At 36.4% G+C, this 19,679-nt stretch overlaps 1 protein-coding gene across 3 annotated transcripts in view; it reads right to left on the bottom strand.

The window, feature by feature from the left end:
* Positions 1-19,679, bottom strand: part of ZNF385D (zinc finger protein 385D) — a 448,489-nt gene that overhangs the window by 269,585 nt on the left and 159,225 nt on the right. The gene's annotated exons all lie outside the window — the stretch shown is intronic.

Genomic DNA, 19,679 nt, shown 5'->3' with positions numbered 1-19,679 from the left:
TGTGCATGACTCTCAGCTATTCTCGTAACACAGACATTCTTTTCTGTTGATATTAATTTAATTTGCCTGCGCAAATATTCATGGCACTACTCACAATTTCAATTTCTGTTCATGCTTTGCCATTTCTACATAACTGGCCTGTGCCTTTACATGCCACAATGTCTTACCATGGTTTTATGAATATTTAGAGAAGGAGCAGTACAGAAATTGGGTTATGCAAGGATATTTTTCTAATTTAGCACTGATGTCTCTGTAGGGTTCTTTACAATAAGTATCATCTTGAAAGTTTGATGTCATTCCTGAATTTTTCATTTTTAGTCCATTATGTTACACATGACAAAAGTCGGAAATAGAGAGGAATGAGTTTCTCCAGTATGCAAAGGCAATGGCATTACCTAGTTGCTAACCAAGGTGTAAAAGGGGACTACCAGTCTGGCCCACAGGAACTCTGTGGCAGGTAATAGCAGTAATACTTACCAAAATATTGGTCAAAATACCTGTTAGTGCAAGAATATTTTATGATGACAATTGATGGACTACAAGTAGGAAAACCTTCCATCATAAATTACAGCCATTTGATTGCCAGCCAAGCAGTAATTTAGTTTCAGTCATTGTTTAATGTCTTTATAGCAGACCATCAGTGGCAAAGCTCATGGCAAAGGAAGTTGAGCTATGCTGTACTACAGCATAGTGTGCTAGGGAACAGATTCCAGCACCTTTGTGCTGTTAGAATAGCAATTTACTCTAAGATATCCCAGTCACTTAAGACTTTCAATGCAAGAAATTTGCAACTATATTTCTGTGGCACTACAATAACATAAATTGCCCTTTGTACTACGTTCTGCATTTCTCCTCAAGCTGAGCAATCTATATACAGAACGCATATTCACTGGAGACATCTGCTAATAAAAACATTGAAGGGAATATAGAAAAGAAGTCAGTCATGCTAGCCTGATATCCTAAATGTAATTAAATCTACAACATATTGTACTCCAAATGTTTTTAAGTGAAAAAAATGCAATCTAAAATACAGAGAATGAATATTTAAAAATACAAATTCTATCACCGATTCATGCCAATGAACTGGACTTAATCTGGATGCAGTTTGGTTTTGGAAATTAATTTTTAGACCTTATTCTTTCCTTTTAGTGTAACTAACAGCAGTATGGGACATACCGGTAGGAATGTAGAGACCTGAGAATATTCCACCTGATAGAACAGGGCTTGAAAAAAAAAAAAAAAAACAAATTTTTTACTAGGACTTAAAAAAAAAAAAAAAATAAAAACAAATCTATGAACTATAGGTTTCCTAACACAGTTCTGAAGACAGCCTGTTGAAAGGATAAACTAACTCATCCAGCTTTTCTGTGCAGTCTCCCTGTAGCTAATTCATTCTGGCTGCTAGCTCCCAAAAGTAGCACAGTGACACTCCAATAAAGGCTCGGTCTTCCAAGCCTAAAGCTCTATGTGCCTACTGCTCTTGCTACTTCCCCCATGCTCGTTGCAATAGGAAGATTTAGAATGTCCTGTGAATATTAGTGCTAAACTCCAACTGTTCTGCTGTTTGGGAAAGGACCCATAAGGACTCTGGGAGGAAGAAAAAAAAAAAGGAAAAAAAAAGGTAAGAACAACAGTAGAAAATATTTAAAGTGCTTTCCATTTGCCTTTGCGGCAAATTGTATTCATTTTTTAAACCTTTTCTTTGCACACTGGAGACCTAAAATTCACATTTTTAGTACTGTTTTAGCTGTCACTCAAAGGTTATATTCCCAGAGTTCAGCTCCTAGACCTTACCAAAGATAGTACATTTTTTGAGACTTACAGCAAAGGAATGAGATAGTGAAAGCAGTACTGGAAGGTCACTTTAGTCTTCTGTACTTGATGTGTGCTGATTCTGTTGGAGTGCCAAATACTGTGCCAACAAATTCAGTGCTAAACTCTCAATATATCTAGAAACCTTATTTTGTATGCTGGTTTTGGCTGGGATACAGTTAATTTTCTTCATAGTAGCTAGTATGGGATTATGTTTTGGATTTGTGCTGAAAACAGTGTTAATAACACAGGGATGTTTTTGTTACTGCTGAGCAGTGCTTACACAGAGCCAAGCCCTTTTCTGCCTCTCACCCCACCAGCGAGTGGGCTGGGGGACCACAAGAAGTTGGAAGGGGACACAGTGGGGCAGCTGACCCCAACTGACCAAATTGATATTCCATACCATATGATATCCTGCTCAGCATATAAAGCTGGGGGAAGGGGAAAGAAGGGCAGGATCTTCAGAGTGATGGTTTGTCTTCCCAAGTCACTGTTACGCGTGACGGAACCTGGATGTCCTGGGGATGGCTGAGCACCTGTCTGTCCCTGGGAAGGGCTGAGCACCTGTCTGTCCCTGGGAAGTGGTGAATGAATTCCTTGTTCTTCTTCGCTTGTGTACGCGGCTCTTGCTTTGCCCGTTAAACTGTCTTCATCTCAATCCATGCATTTTCTCACTTTTACCTTTCTGATTCTCTCCCCATACCACTGGGAGGGAGTGAGTGAGTGGCTGTGGGGTGCTTAGTTGCCAGCTGGGGTTAAACCAAGACATTGTAGTATAGTGCAGTGAAGTATAGTGAAGATAATGGCTTACTGGTAATTAGCCATTAACTGTAATGTTTATTTGCACATCTGTGGACGTTATTTTGGTATAAATATGCAGCAATTATTTCACTTAAATCCATATATGGGAAATTCATTGTTCTAGTCAACAGATAATACCACATGCTTAGATTTACTTTTCAGATCTTTGAACTTTCAGACTAGTTATATAATTGGTGCATTGACTCTCTGTAACACTAAGGAGGAACACAACTTACTTTATTTATAGATATAGATAGTATATAGATTTCTGGAGTCTAAACATTCAAGCAATCTTGTTCCACACAAGACTCTGGAAGGATATTAGGTCCAGCAACTACATTTGGCACAGTGCAAACCATGCTTGGAATAATGCATTTAGTAACATGGTGAGATACACTGTCTCCGTTATACATACCACTAGGTCTCCATTATTCACCCACTACCTATATATTCAGATTTGGGATAAATTTTGCAGTAAACCTGTACCTCAAATACAAAAGTTAAACAAAATCATCAAATGGAAAAAAGATGGCAGATGTCCAAATGGCCAAAGAGGGCCAGATGTTCAATTGATTCAAATAAGTGGGGAGTATCAAGTCAGCAAAGCTGCTGTTCTCTTTGAGCCCATTTATCCAAAGTAACATAAAAATCCCTTCATAGCCAGCACCACTAAATTAGAAGTTGATGGGCCTTAAAAAGCAGACCTCTCCTGCTTTAAAAATACAAATAATTTACCAGCAGTTAGAGCTGGAAGACTGTTTTCCAGGATGAATCTTACAGGGGATTAATTAAACAAATGCTTTTGTATGCATAAACGTAAGAGACGACTTGTTGTAGCTTGTAGCTCTCTGAAAACAGGACTGGGACAAACAGCCTGAGGAAAACAAGGATGAGAAACAAAACTTGGTAAAGATAAGGGATGGAGGGGAGAAGAGCCTCTGAGCCAAGGAATGTCTCAAACACTTGCAAGTAATGTAACTATAGTCACAGGGTGGATAATGTGGAGGCTGGAGCTGATAAGGCTGCCTGGGTAGCACAGGATGTGGCTGGAGGAGACAGGACAGTTCCGCTCTGGTGCATCTTGTAAAGTTTCAGGGGCCATCTGTCCAGTGAATGTCCTATGCTTCATTACCCATTAAATGCATATTAAAGTTGACACCCCTGAATATGCTAATGAAGATTAAGAAGACCATGCAAGTTACATCATCCCATGAAGCACCTTACCATTCCCCATACATGTGATACTGTCGTGGTTTGAACCTGGTTGGCAGCCAAACACCTCACAGCTGCTCGCCCACCCTCCCCACACCTGGAAATGGGGGAGGGAACTGGAGGGGTAAAGGGAGACTCGCAGGTTGAGATAGAAATGATTTAATAATGGTAATAAAATAAAACAATAACAATAATAGAAAGTATAAACGGGCAATGCACAATGTGATTGCTCACCACTCATTGACTGATACCCAGCCCATTCCCAGCTAGAGAACCTGAAATACCAAGACCTCGCAATTGCAATCCCAGAAGTGAGAGAGAGAGCTTCTTCCTGGCCACCCCCCTCAATATACTGAGTAGGATATTACATGATATGGAATATTTCATTGACCAATTTGGGTCCAGAGCTCTCGCCTTCCTGCTTCTTGTGCACAGGCAGGATGTGAGGAGTTGAAAATTCCTTGAAATCTCAACAACAATTGAAAATATCAGTGTGTTATCAACATTCTTCTCATATCAAATCCCATATTGAGATCAAAACACAGCGCTATTCTAGCTACTAAGAAGAAACATTAACTCTATTTCAGCCCAAACCAGGACAGATACGTCAATAGGTAGGTTGACCTAGGGGAGGGACCCAAGGAAAGTGTGTATAAATTGAGGGGGGATGAGGAGTGAAAAGAAGCAAGCAAGGAAGAGGAATTACATAAGTTTGCCATACATTTCTTGGAACGCACTTATGAATCAAACTTTTTTCATCTATAAGATTCTTGAGAAAAATAGCCCGCCTTCTAGCAATAGATTAGATAACAAAGTCCTCACAGTTTTTAACAGCCCATGACTATTTTAGAACAGCTGCTAGGGCACACAATTTCCTTGACATTATCCACACAAGGCCAATGAACAAAAGTAGCAAGATCAAATTAATCTTTAAAATATCTGCATATTGCCTAGCTGCTCAACTTAATACTTGGACTTTTCATCCCAGTTACAATTTCAGGAAAAATAAATTCAAAGTGCATCCAGGCAAAGAAACAGAGAGACAAAGGGAAATGGCTTCTTCAGTGTGAGAAAATCCCACCACAAAATGTAATCTCAAAGTCTTTGAGTGTATGTTCTATAATCTGAATTGACAGAAAAACGAAAACCTATTCTTCTGGTAAAGAGGCCATGTAGGTGGAGCTGGTAAAGATGGCATATCTTTTTCTAAATACCAAAATCTCTTAAGTACAGTTTGGCCTAACATTTACACTGATATTCTTCATGTTTTCTCATTCTTGGATGATGATTTATTTTTTTTAAAGCTTCAGAAAAGACACATAAATCACTTCTGATCACAAGGGTTATTACTTTACTGAAATAATTCTATTTCTTTCCTCAAAATTGATCTACTTCCTTGCATTATGATTGACTATAAATGTCTGATTTGCACAAGTTAATTTTTAAATAACCCCATAATGTGCCATTCCATTTAATGTGATTGCCTGAAAACTATCATTAGCCAATCAAAGAGCAAGGATCTGCATAATCACTACAGGGTATTTTTCAGTAACTGCTCTGTGAATATGTAATTTTCCTCCAGTATACAAATTTCATAAACATATTTCTAAGGCTCTGATTGGACCTGTTGCTCAGAATTTTAAAGTTATCATGTATGATGCCATCCAAACTTTCTTATTCCTTAAAAATGCAAAAGCTCTAGACCAAGAAAAATAGGAAAATAAACAGGAAAAAAAACCCACAACATTATAAAAAGAGGACTTCCATGCTAAAATAAAGAATCTATGGACAAGATCAGGCTCTCAGTTACAAAGGATAACAACCATGACACCTGCATAATAGCCACTTGTGCACATGAAAGAACAAAGCATAGCTTAACCCCTCCTAATATTGACTCATTTAACAGTAATAAGAAAAAAAAAAAAAAATCACTGTCTGTTACCAAAAGAAAATAGATTCCTTAACATGCAAATGGAGCATGTCTAATGAATAAGAAAATGCCATTTTAAAATCCCTGTTCATAGAGAAATATATTTTTAATATATCTGAGGTATCCCTCAGGTCTAAAATGTATGTAGGCTTTGCTGATGACTTTAACAGAAAGAAGATTATATCTTTCCTTTTACTTCCTTTACTCTCTACAAATCAGCTACGTAACTGGCCCAAAGAAACTGTCAAATTATGCTATTTTACTATATTTTTTTAGCGAAATATATAAGACCATGTGGTAACAATTTACTTGCTATTCCTATCTAGTAGAAAGGATATCTCTAACGCTGTTCAGTCAGACACTGCCAGTTACTGTCATGAACAAGAATACCAACTGGAAGTTACAAGCAATGTTATTTTGGAATTGGGTGGCTATATGAATGTGACAAAAATCTCAGATTATCTTGAGTGCAAAGAATTTATTGAAATACAAATAACATAATATTTATATAGCATGTTTATTTTGGCATTGTCCTAAATATACATTTAAACTATTAAACAGGTAGTTTGAGATAATGATGGAAGAAATAGATGGGAAACCTTGAATATTAACACCAGTGATGATATTCACAGAGAGCAAGCTGATAAAACATCCAGCTTAACAACTCCAGATGTCCTGGGAATTTTACTAGTTCATAGTATATACAGTGACAAACACAACATTAACAGGTGAAAACATGTGAAAGTGAGCATTTTCAGATAAAGCCATAAGCATTTGCAGCACTGTATATAGGGAAATGCCATGGCAACCTAGAGTACTGTACTGTTTCCAAACACATGGTAACCATGTTATTACACTGGGAGAACTTCCAAACTGAAAAAGTGATATAAATTATACTAGATTTAAGATAAAACTAATGAAAAGCACATTCCCAGTTTATTGAGATATTCTGATTTCAGCACTAAGAACAAGCACAATCTGTTATTCCCCAGAGCCACAAACACTGACAAGTGTGCAAAATCTTTTAAGCTTAATGTCACAACACAGATGCTTATATCCTAGCAGCAAAATATATGTCTGCTTACACTCATGATGAGCTGTGAGTTCGGGTGAAATACCAAGAACCCTCAGCCTTGTCCAGGTTGAGGAGAAAAGGGCTGAGCTTAAATTCAAAGTTTTCTGATTATGAATGTAGAGCTAGAAATTACAGCTCAACCTAAATACATGTCATCTCAGGAGAAGAGGGAGATGGGCTGAGCAGTGTATTATGACTGATCAGTATGTAGCTAGGTTGATTATTCCAGCCAACAGTTTACAGATGTCTTCATTTCAAAGAAGCTTTAGCAGGTTTGAAAGGAGGTGATTAATAGAATTTAATAACCATTCCATACTCTACCATACATTGAAACTGAAGGCAGAAGGTTCTGACCTACATGCAGATTAAAACCATCAAAAAAAATGCTAGAACATTCAAAAGTTATCTGTGTTTACTTCACAGGTGAGTATCTCTTCTCCAACGGAAACATTACTAAAGCACAGGGGAGTCAGAGTATTCATTTATTTCCTACAGAATGTATTTTGGACTCTAATTTCATTCTAATTTGGATCAAAAAATTTACATTCTGATTTTTTCTGTGAAACAGAATTTGTGTTCTTCATCCAGCTCTCACATAGTTCTGCTTGTCTTGGGGATTGTCCAGAATAATGCTGTTCATTATGGAAGAGTGATGATTCTGAAAGTCAAGTTAAACTGGCAGTCATGTATTTTAAGTACATACATTTTTAACTTGCTGAAATAATCAAGTACTTATTGAGGTTAAAAATGAAAAAAAAAAAAAAAAAAAACAACAAACAAACAAACAAACTATTTTTTTTTTTTTTACAGGAAATATATTTAGCAGCTTCACTATACACCAGCTGCAGTTATAATTTGTAATGTCTTAAGTTTCTCTAACAACTCAGTTCTCAAAAAAGGAACTCTTTACCATGATGGTTATTTATGCTTAAAACAGCATTTTTTCAGAGCTGCTGCAAGATACAACACAGCCTTTACACACTTGGGCACAATAAGTGTCATTTTGCTTGTACTACCAATGTCTTGGAATAAATATCTACCTGAAACTAAATTTCAGACAAAAAGATATTCTGCTTATGCAGATAGAAGCTACACAGACTACAAATGGGAAAAAAAACAAAACAAAACAAAACAAAAATGAACAAAAACAACCAAAACCCAAAACCAAACCAACCAACCAACCAAAACAACACAACTAAAAAGCGAAGGAAATCTTTTTACAAATGTATGGAGAAAAAACATGAGATGGGACTCAAATTAAAAAAATGTTGTCCAAGCCTTAGTTATCTACTACATTTAACTATAACATTCTGCTCAAATACTGCTATTATAAACTTCCTGAAAAAGCTTCCAAATAGAAAATATGAACTGCCAACTGTTTTGGAGCAACCTTCATAATTTTTTATTTTAGGGGTTGTGAAATACAGGCATGTCACACTTTCAAGTTTCTCCATGCAACCACAAGGAAATATTTTAAATGAAGACATAGGTGTCTAGAGCAATTTTTTTTTGCCCTAGGTTACCATTTAGTTTCTGTATCACAGGGACACAGGTCTCCTGTAGGTCCTGTGCCATACCTGGTAGCTCTGAGATGGTATCTCAGCTAACCTAGGGCACCTCTGAAATGGCAGAAGATACCTATATTACAGCATATTTGCTCCACAGTTCTAATTGTAGCAAATTTCAGCAATGCAACAACTCACACTAACTTCCAAGTATAAAGAAATGTGCTGTTGGTGACTTTCCATCTTAAGCTTCATATAGTTTTCTAATAAAAATATGGTTTAGCCAAAACTGACATTTAGCAGAAACAGAAGAATTTTTTTTTTCCAATCTCTCAAACCAGTTTTCACTAGATATCCTAAACATGTCATATTTCATAAGGAATAATCTCTCAGTATTAATTTGTAGCCTTACTACTTAGAAAAAGAATGATTTGTATGTTTGGTTAAACTCTATTTGACATACAGGGTCAGAGGTTAACACCACAGTTAAAATAGTTTCAGATATTAAATGCTGGTACATTTAAGAACCCTTAGACAAGACAAAATATGTTTGGAAAGATGATACTTATTAACACTTTAAAGAAGGAAGAAGTGAGAAAATTTCAGTTTTTAAATCGTTTGGGGTAAAATCTTACTACTTGCTGTTGTAACTACACAAAAGGAGAGAAAATAAGGCAGGACCAGCTTATGAATCACTGCAGTGCATACACTGCTCATATAGCAAAAGAACATTTAGACTGATCAGTTACTTTTACATGGTATTTTCTAATATTCATGAAAAATTACATTATGCGTCACTTAAAAACAAAAGTAAAGCTCTTTGTAATGCATGCCCTAGCTACATGGTACGTAACAACTTAGCCAGTGGTGAGTGATACCTTTATTTCTGTATCTAAGTGCATGAAAGAGTTTTCCATTCAATCACTACAGGTGGGCAAGTTCCCAATTTACAAGGTAGAATACATGATAACACATAATACAAGAATACAAATAACATTTAGGCTAAATGAAAATAAAATTAAATAGAATATGGAAAATTCTTTGTTTCCCTAGTAAATGGTTGAAGTAAATTTCCTTCCTTTTAAAGCAGGAGGAACAAGGCAGAGGAGGTGACCTCCTGTTCTGGCAATGGCAACACATAAAACTACATGAGAGGTCCTTTCCATTATATTATCTGCAGTCATCTGCACTGTTTCGTAACCTCATCTGGTCCACAAGGTTAAGAGCAGCCTACCTAATTCATCTCATTGCATCCTCCAGCCAGATTCAATCTGAACTTGAGTTCACAGCACGTAAAATTACTTTTATGTTTATAACGTAAATGGAAAAGTGTACGCATTCTGGAGAACAGGTACTCTCCAGGACTTAAACATAAACTATGGATTTTATCAGTAACACTGGTAGCATTCTAGCACTTGGTAAGCTAATGGAAACTTTAAGCCATCTTATATTTTTATCTCCTCCAGCAGATGTGCTTATTTATAAAAGGTGTAATTTCATATTTTCTATGGTTTTATGTCGCTATGATTATGCAAAACCTATTAAGACAAAATGAAAAGCCTACAACTGAGTGTCAAAATAGCCTTACTAGATTTTAAAACTATTTTATCCTGAAGAACATTTAAGACACAACAATATTGAGGATTTTTACCTTCAAAAAAAGTCTAATATTCACTGCCAAGATGGCAAAAACATGACATGAAGTCAGTATTGCAAATTTATTGTAAATTAAAGTGCTTTCCCTCTTTTAGCTATGCTACATTGCCTTCACTGTTACTGTTTAAATAATAATGAGTGCTTCTCCCTTTTTTGCCTGGGCTTCTTGTCACTTCTTTTGATGAAATCTGTCAAACTATTAAGCAGAAGTGTGTTTTTCTTTTTGCTGTCACTGATACCAGGAAAAGCATTTGGTGGTTTAGTTAGAACATCACAAATGACCTTTCAGGTATTTGATGAAAATATCTTCAGATTTTTACCTTTTCATTTTGAATTCTAATTCAAAACAATTCCTAGAGGTTAAGCACCGAAGCATTAACAAGACATACTGTAATCTACCATTCTGCACTGCGCTGTAATTCTCTCTGCACATATGCCATCTAAAAATTACTCTCTTGGAGTATATTTTTTTGTTTAAAGGTAAGCATTATTCTCCCCCACACCCTGCCCCCCAAGTACTACAAAGATTCTAACACCTCTTATGCAAAAATCACTCCTCTTTCAATGTGGCAAGTCTATTAGAATATGATTTTCAGGCCTTACAAGTTTATCTGAAAAGGAAAATAAAAACAAGACTCCTCTCTCTTCTGTTGTGGTGAAGAGTTCTGCAAGGTGCAATCAGGAGTCCAATAGCCCCCAGAAAGCTCGTACCCTTGCAGGATTCAATCTGTAGTGTGGCAGAAAGGAAAAGTACAAAAAACTTGGCTGTGCAGAAGATTCTTCCCTCCATGAAGCTGTTTTAGGACCTTCCCTTAAGTGCAGTTATTATCTATATTGCTGTACCATCCAATGTCTTTAATCAAGGCCATGGGTCTCTTGGCAGTGAGTCTGTAAATAAAGACAGTCTCTGTCCTGAATAACGTATGCTATAATTTGAGACACAGCACCAACAAGACAGGGAGGTTGACAGGTATGATAGCATGGGAGTGGGAAGAAATAAACTAACTGTGATCAGATAGCATAGTAACACAGATATATGTTCATTTTGATGGCTTACAACTGTTTGAATGTTCAACTGTTCTTTTTCCAAAAACTTATTATAAACAAGTCTGCCTATCTCCAGTAGGCTGTTCAATTTAGACATCCCCTCGGTAGTCGACTTCTTTCAGAACTCCAGAAGTTGTTGAGGAGAGAGATAGGGGAGGACAGAATAAACATAACTCTGAGAAGATAATTCACGCTGAAGCACTTCATGTAATAACATGCAGGTGTAAGTCTAAAACGGACAGAGGCATCTAAGGTGAGTTGCACTTATGTAAATGAATAGGCAAATAACAGACAAAAGCAGATACAGCATAAGCATATCTAATTATTTTAAAACTCCATAAATTAAGAGCTTGAACATGAATGAGAACAGGAAAGCAGGTTCATGATTAGAGGAAGACATGGATCAGCTGAAGGAACCAGCACTAATATTTGTAACTGGAAATGAAAGCGTTAGAATACTAAATCAGAAGATAAGAAGGAACACATGTAGGGACAGAAATAAAGGCCAGGAGTTAGAATCTTTAGTCAGAAGCCATATAAATTAATAGTCTCAAAGAATATATAGTAAACAGGCAAGTAAATATAGTGAATGTTTGAGGGGAAAAAAAAGAGGTTTCCAAGCAGCATGTAGGTTCTCACTGTGCAGTTCTACTGGAGAGATGATCTAGGCTCAAGTTAGTGTAAAGAAGCATAAAAGAACATAAGTTCAATGTATCTTTAATGAATTTATGAACTATGTTATAATTTCATATTTGACTTGTGCCTGAAATGCACCAATGTTATCTTTACTTAAACAATCCAATGATGCAATACATTTGGAGCTGGACTCTAATTCCTCCTGAGATATTTACTGCAAAGGGGCCTGTCTCCCAGCTCTCTCCAAACTCCCATTCTCCTGATCCCACTTGATGGATCATTATTGCAGTGTCTCTGGAGACAATAAAAGCACTGGATCAGAGGGCCTATACAGCACCAGATCTATAGTCTTAATCTTCTGTACCCCATTTTCGATATGTAATGTCTTTGTAATAAGGTGAATACATTTTCACACCATGCAGTGCTAGACTAATGTGAACACTATTATAGGCCAATAATAAAATTCCAAACATCTGCTGACTATTGTAAGTTTTTCTTTCATCAGGAAATTTGTAACTTTTAGGCCAATTAGTTTCTTACTGCAACACTGTTTGGTTTTAATACTCAATTTGGTCTGTCTGTGTGTGTGTAGTGCATGTTTATATTTAACAAATATTTGTAACGTAATCTTAGGAAGTAAGCTGAGATTTATGAACTTTCACCATGGAAAAATAATTCACTTACTTAAAGAAATACAAGATAAGCCCCCGAGCCTCCCTTTCAAAGCAGTATGTCGCACCCAGTAACGTTAAACCGTCTAACAAACAGTTTCATTTGGTGGACTGAATTTAGTATATTAATTACTCAGTCTAGGCCAGCAGGTAGACTGTGAAAGACTTGATGGTCAAGAATTATGATGCAGACAAAAATTATTAAAACACCAAGGGTGCTATATTATTACAATTTTTCATTAAAAATGTAAAACATTCAATGCAAATCAAGCCTGAGTAATTAAGAAAATGTAAGTACATTCACTGTTATAAATTATTATACTAAGATTCACCTGCTTCTCCTTTGGTGATTTATAGATGTGTCCAGGGTACATATGAACTTTTCAATATAAGCTTATTAGGCAAAGTAAAGTTCATATAGGGAGAGTATGCTGTTTATTAGAGCTCATATAGTTGTAGAAAATCACTAAACATTGTAGGAGGTAGGATTCCAGCTTTCTCTAAGTGACAGCACTGAGTTTTGGCAAAGACTATGGCAAATAAATCTAATTATATCAAAAGCACAGTAAATACAACTATAAATTGCTCCATGTAGTTCATTGCACAAGTCAGACTTAACCATCCCTAATTTTTACCATTGTGGTTACAATTACATCTTCAAGTGTCATTTATGTTAGATGAAGATATTAATGTCTCTAACCTGCAACTATTTTGAAAACATATATTAGCATGTAAATGTCAGATGCCTCCTTTACAGTTTGAATTATCAGCCTTTGCACAAACTATTTCAAAGAGGGGGCTAAATTCTCAAAAAGCTATTGTTGAATTTGAGTGGGTATTTGGCAAACTTGTGCTTACTTGCAGCTGTAAGGATGACTCAATTATTTGTGAGTGTTTATACATAGATTCCCAATTACTGTGCTATAAATAATATCATACTAATGGGCTATTTCACTGCCTCCTCATTCATTCAAGGTAGTTGGTGGACAGTAGAACAAACAGAAGTTCATGAAGCACTTAGTTCTACAGCTGAAATATTCTGGTTTAGGCAATACTTAAACTATCATAAATTGTCATTGGAAGAAAAATTAAAGAAAACCGATTTAGATCCACTTATAGAGCATATTTGAAAAGACTGATTCATTTCTTTACAATAACAAAAAAAGTGTCTTTCACTTTTGATAATAGCAATATTTTTTTGTTACTATGCAAAAAGTGTAACAGTAAAAGATATCAAGAAAGTATGTGTAGAATAATATGAAACAGAAAGGGGAAAATTCAAGCAAATTGCACCAGAGGCAATAAAGAAGGCAGGCATTTTAAATATGAAAAAATAGTGAAGCTCTTCTGAGAAAATATGGCATCATATAATTTTGCTTTCTTTTTGCATTAACATGCAGTACTTCTGACAAAAAAAAAAAATCCCCCTTTTTTTCCTCAAGTGACAGACATTCTATTCCATTTCTGAGTATGGGCTTCTTAAGGTTTTAAATTATCAGCTGCTTTGTACCCAACTTTTTTTTTTTTTTAAGGAACGACACCATGCATTTTTTATGATTGCATAAGGGAACCTCCTTTGCCTTCCATTACTCAAATGGACTGTATGATTTGAGGTTGTACAAGGCTTCAACATCAATATAATTTTTTAAAATATTTCAAAGAACATTATATATCAACCCTATTTTTGTAAGAAATTATTTCCTACGCTTTGAAAGACATAAACTGCTGCATATGTTAGCTATTGATTTTTGTAGATGATTAAATCTGTCATTCTAGTTACAATAAATATTATTTTTCACCCACCACAAAATGACAGTAAAAATGACTGTAATAATTTCAGTAGAAATACTTAGGTTTGCCTTTACAAGGTAATTGTCAACAAGACCATCATAATACTATACTGTCATGAGTTCTGAAACTGTCAGCATTCATGAGTGAAACAACATTAGTCCATGTAACTAAGTGGTTTTAAACATCTTTTGTTTGATGCAGTCTAATCTGAAGATCTCCCATATCTCTCTGAGGATATTTTCTCCTAGAATATTCTCCTAACCATGCTGATTGTGTCTCCTGATCTGCCTTGTTTACTAAAAATGCATTTGTATTACTAATTTTCCTCTCAAAAGAATTGCATGCAAAATAATTTGCAATTCTGAGTATATTAAAACTGAAATGATTGCAAGAAAGCCTTACTTCAACTTTTGTGTATTATGTAAATTGTAACTTTTTAGAGCTAAACAAAACTGTCTCAGCCTTGCCAGAGAACCCTTTTCTCATGTCCAAAGCCCTCTCTGAAGAAGAAATTGCCAAGGATTTCTCATCTCTAGTTTTCTTCTTGTTCTATTTTCCTCCTACATTTCCCCCTTATTATATATTATATATAATTATATTATATGCCTAAACCTGGGCCATAAATTTTAATGAGATTAGATCACAACCTCTTAAATGAAGAGGCAGAGCAAAAAAAAATAGCATGTGATATTCTCCCTAAAGCAGATGAAAAGCACACCAGCTTAAAGAAATATTAAACATTTTTTAGAGTTTTATAACACCATGGTGGATGACAAATTAGGATCACTTTCAGACTGTTTCTAAAAGTAAATAATGCATTTACTTCACACCCTCAACTCATTTTTCCCCTTCCACCATACAGCTGAGGATTGCTTTTGTTTTTTGGCTTTTTTTTTTTTTTTTTTTTTTTTAAACTTATACACCTTAAAAAGCAAATAGCATGTATTTGACTTCCTAATCAGTAGAGTTACAGTAATTGTGTAGTAATTTGATGATAAGAAAAGATACTTTAGTTGGTGTGAATTATAATGACAGTAATCTTATTTTATGTATTTAAAATTGTAAAAGGAATAAAATACATTATCTCTAAATTACAGTGAAAAAGTATTACTCCTGAATGTCAGACAGTTTAGAAAATAATTTTGGTGAACAAAGCACCCATTTGTTCCTACAAAATCATTTCATCTTAGAAATCATTCACTAGCCGTAAGCAGAACTCCAGCTCTTTGCTATAGCTTTTATGGCTCATCCAGCTCAGCTATCAGGAGGTATGCTACTGCACACACCTGAAAAAATGAGGTAAAGCTTGTCAAGATTTGAGTTCAGAGGGCAACTGAGAACCACACAGCCACTCACTTCCCCCTTCCCTCTAGTGCCAAGAAGGAGAAAATAAACACATACTCAGGATTTGAGATAAGGACAGGGAGGGATGACTCACCCATTATGGTCATGGGCAAAAGACTGACTCATTAGGGGAAGAAAAAAGGAACATAAATTTATTACAGACACTAACAATAACAACACTTAACAGACAGAGTAGGACAGTGAGAATCATTACCACATCTTGAAAACACCTTCCCCCCACCCCTCCCTTCTTCCCAGGCTCAGCTCTGCTCCCGATATACCTTCCTCCTCTCCACAGTGGCGCAGGGGGCAGGGGAATGGGGGTGCAGTCAGTGATGCTGCTTCTTCCATCTTTTACCGCGATGGGGGGAGCTTCTGGAACTTCTTCCCCCTGCTCCAGCATGGTCCCCCTCTTACAGTCCTCCACAAACTTTTTCTGACTTGAGTCCCTCCCACAGGCTGCAGTGTTTCCCTCACTGCACCAGTGTGGAACACCAACTTTCTCCAGCTGGAGTCCCTCCCACAGGCTGCATCCCTTCCCAAGCTTCTCCAGCGTGGGACACGCCCACCTGCTGCAAGCCTCCCAGTGATAAACTACAACAGTGGGACCTGCTTCCTCCCACAGGATCCTGGCCTTCTTTGGGTGCAAAAAATCTCTGTCTGGGGCTCCCCACGGTAAACAATCATGGGTGGCAGGGCAGGGGGCACCCTGCTGTCTCACCACAGGATACAGGGGAGTCTCTACTCTGGCACACCTACCCCCTCTTCCTTCCTCCATTCCTCCACTGACCTTGATGTTTACATAGATGTCACAACTCCTCCTCACAAGTCTGACTCCTCCTCCCACATCCTTTCTTAAATGTGTTATTGCAGAGGCACAGCTGATTGGTGTGGCCTTGGCCAGAGGTGGGTCTGACTTGGAGCCGGGGGAGATTTGAGAAGCTTCTCACAGGGGGCCACCTATGTAGCCCCTCCCCTGATGCCTAAAAATCCCACCATTCACTCAAACCTAGGACAAACTATGGCCAAAACAACATGCTAACATGGCTGCTCAGACCTTTTCTCATCATTAATAAAACTATAGTCTTCACATTCCATGAGAACTTACTTTTTATCACTTCCTAACGTGCTTCAATGGGTACACATTCAAATTTACTGATTTCTCCCAAAAATGTCTTTTTAATGTTTTTTGAATCATGTTTAGAGGTGGAATATGACTTATAAAAAAGCCTAACAGTGATCTCAGCGGCCACAGAGCAAATTATTTTCCCAAGATTTGTGATCATATTATTATGCAACATCAATTTTGGCAAACAGCAAATCAGTGTGATTAAAGACAGTTATCCTGAACCTTCAAGTCATTCATTCTACTCCACCCACAGCTCCATGTCTTTTGGAAACAGCCTTAGTGTTTCACATCTCTGAAAAATTATGAAAAACCTGCCAAAGGTGTCTGACTGTCAAGACAATGCAAAAATACGCTGACTTGCAGAGCAAGGCGCAGGCTTTGCTTAAACATGGATCAGTCATGGCTTTTGGACCAAATACCTTGCTACCTTTCATGGCTCATTGATAGTTTTCACATTTATTTACTGACAATCCTCTGTTCTTTCCAAGATATGGCCAGAAAACTAAGCTTAATTAAAGAGTAGGAAGATGTCTGGCACAGGACCAGTTGTATTTTTTGCCTCCCTTCTCTCACAGAACGCACTGTATCCCACAGCACTGGGCTGCTGCAGTGCAGGTTCAGCTTCACCAAATACCTCAGCGACCTTTTTCCCATGATCCTGCTTGACTTCACAAATAAAAACTCCATGTTATGCTTATCAAGGACTTTCATGTTTCCTACATTTCAAATACATATCATTTTGACATCATTATAATGCAAACAATTCCTTATTTAAAACAACACATTTTTATTGAAACTTCAAACATATACTACAATTTCATTTCTTTGGAGACTGTTTTGTCCTTTTTTAAAACAGTATAGGTATTTTTAAGAGGTTGTCATAGTAACCAGTGCACATAGGTGGTTGCGGGTTTATTTTTTAACTTGAAAAAATAACCACAATAGTCCTTATTACATGTTATAGGAGGAAAGTTTCAAGTTTTTTATGACAAAAGATGTACATAAAACATGGGATGTGTACATGCATGTAGACATAAAGACACATACATATGCCAAAATATACAGTATGTTACATACATTATACTATATAGATTTTAAATAAAGTACAGACATCCACATTTATACCACACATATTATGGGCCACCAGTACATTAAATTATTATAACAAATATACATATTTACATATAGTAGTTACTATGACAACATCTAAAATGCATGTAGCAATATTATCCAGAGAAATACAGAGTTCCCTATAGAAACAGCTACTCTTTTGATATTTTGTGCATCTAAATTGGGCATCTACATATATTTCTGCATCCCCAACCGTGAAAGCCTCTCTGAGGCAGTGTCAGCAAAATAGGAAAGTAAACTTTTAGAATATAGTAATTGTTCTAATGTATTAATATTTTTAACCTAGGAATACTTGTTTATTTTTTGCTTTAGACTTTTATAGAAAAATCACAGAAACTTTATTAAAAACAAAGATGAAATAAATTCATATCTAAGGATAATTCAGTACAAGCCCTGGTTCAGGTGGGCATAATGGTGAAAATATGAATCCCAGAGTACCAATAAGAATGTTAATTAGTAGTGTGGAGGAAAAATATCTTATGTCTCTTTCCTATCCTGCTTTTACCCATGAGAAGTTCCCTCGGTGTATCACTGTATTTTAGCTTGTTTCCTTTGTTTTTGAGAATGCCTGCTCCCGTAGTACTGCCTGCTTAGCACTAAGAACATGCTCCTCTGCCATTCTGAATTGCAGCTAATGATATTTTCCTCGTGTCTAGCTCAGAAAGAATACAAAGCTCACCGATAAAAGGTTTCCTCATACTTAAGCACATTCCTTAACTTAGAGCAAGAATTTAAACATCATTCCAGTAGCATCAAAGCCATTTAATTCAGTCATTTCCTAGTCTTTTGAGTGCTTCGTTTCACAACCTCAGTGCTTCTCATAAAGGATATGCATGTCATATCCTTTATGCCAAATTCCACATAATTGTAAATTGTCTTAATTCCACTGATTCCAAGAGAGGTAGATTGATATGTACCGGCCCAGATCTGACCTTTTGTCTTTGAGAGTTAGAAACTGTATTAAGACTTTAAGACGATAAGATTTTTTAGTTGCAATGGGAGCAACAACCAAGCACGGGAGGGAAGACAGCAAGTTAAAAACATGTTTCCCGGACACAATGCAAGCAAGGTAGACATCAACAGATTAATAACTTGGTTTTTAACATATGGCATCTCTTTCAAATGAATCGGACCTTTTTTTTTTTTTTTTTTTTTTTTTAAAGAGGAAAATATTTGTCCAGGGGGTGAGAGGGACCCTCTATAAAAGGTAAAAAGACACAAAAATATGTTAAATAGAATCCTTCTGATCCCAACTCATACAAAGAAGGATTTAATCATCAATGCAGTCATAGTACTTTGTTTTCCACAGGTTTAAGCAGTGAATCACATCCAAATTGTTCCCAGGAGCACAATGAGTTATTTTTCAAGATTTGATTTATTCTCACTGGTAACTGCTATAATTTATGATAGATTCCACTTTGTCTATCCATGCTTATAAAACAAGCACACATAAGCAGAAAACATCTAACAAGACAGAGCATCACAGTGGGAAAACAATTTGGAAAAGGCAGTTATTTTATAATGGCTAAACTTTGTGAAGAAATGAATGAAACAATATTACAAGAAGAAAAAGAGATATGTAAGTATTACAGTTACTATTCACCTCCTCAGTTTTGTTTTACTCTAGTAAGTGCTCTAGTGACACCAGCTAGTGGAAATGTTCAACTTGAAAGCCCAAATTGCTCCGAACAAGGCATCAGTAACAAGAGCTGTACCCTATTTTGGCCATCCTCTGCGAGCTTGCAGACCCCAAATATCTCACTCTCTTGAACTAATTATCAAAGCACACTGCTATATCCTGTGAATGACAGAGATAGTTTGTATCATGACAAGGTGCTCCCTACTTCAAAGAAAAGTAGGCATAAAAAATAATGTTACCATAATAACCAATACAGCTGGATAATTACAACAAAGGAAAAATTCCATTGGTGAGAAGGGA

This window comes from Tyto alba, unplaced genomic scaffold, assembly GCF_018691265.1.
Source record: "Tyto alba isolate M040663 unplaced genomic scaffold, T.alba_DEE_v4.0 Super-Scaffold_38, whole genome shotgun sequence".
In the NCBI taxonomy this organism is placed as follows: Eukaryota; Metazoa; Chordata; class Aves; order Strigiformes; family Tytonidae; genus Tyto; species Tyto alba.
The sequence above is the reverse complement of the archived record's forward strand: the minus strand, read 5'-3'. Positions and strand labels throughout refer to the sequence as shown.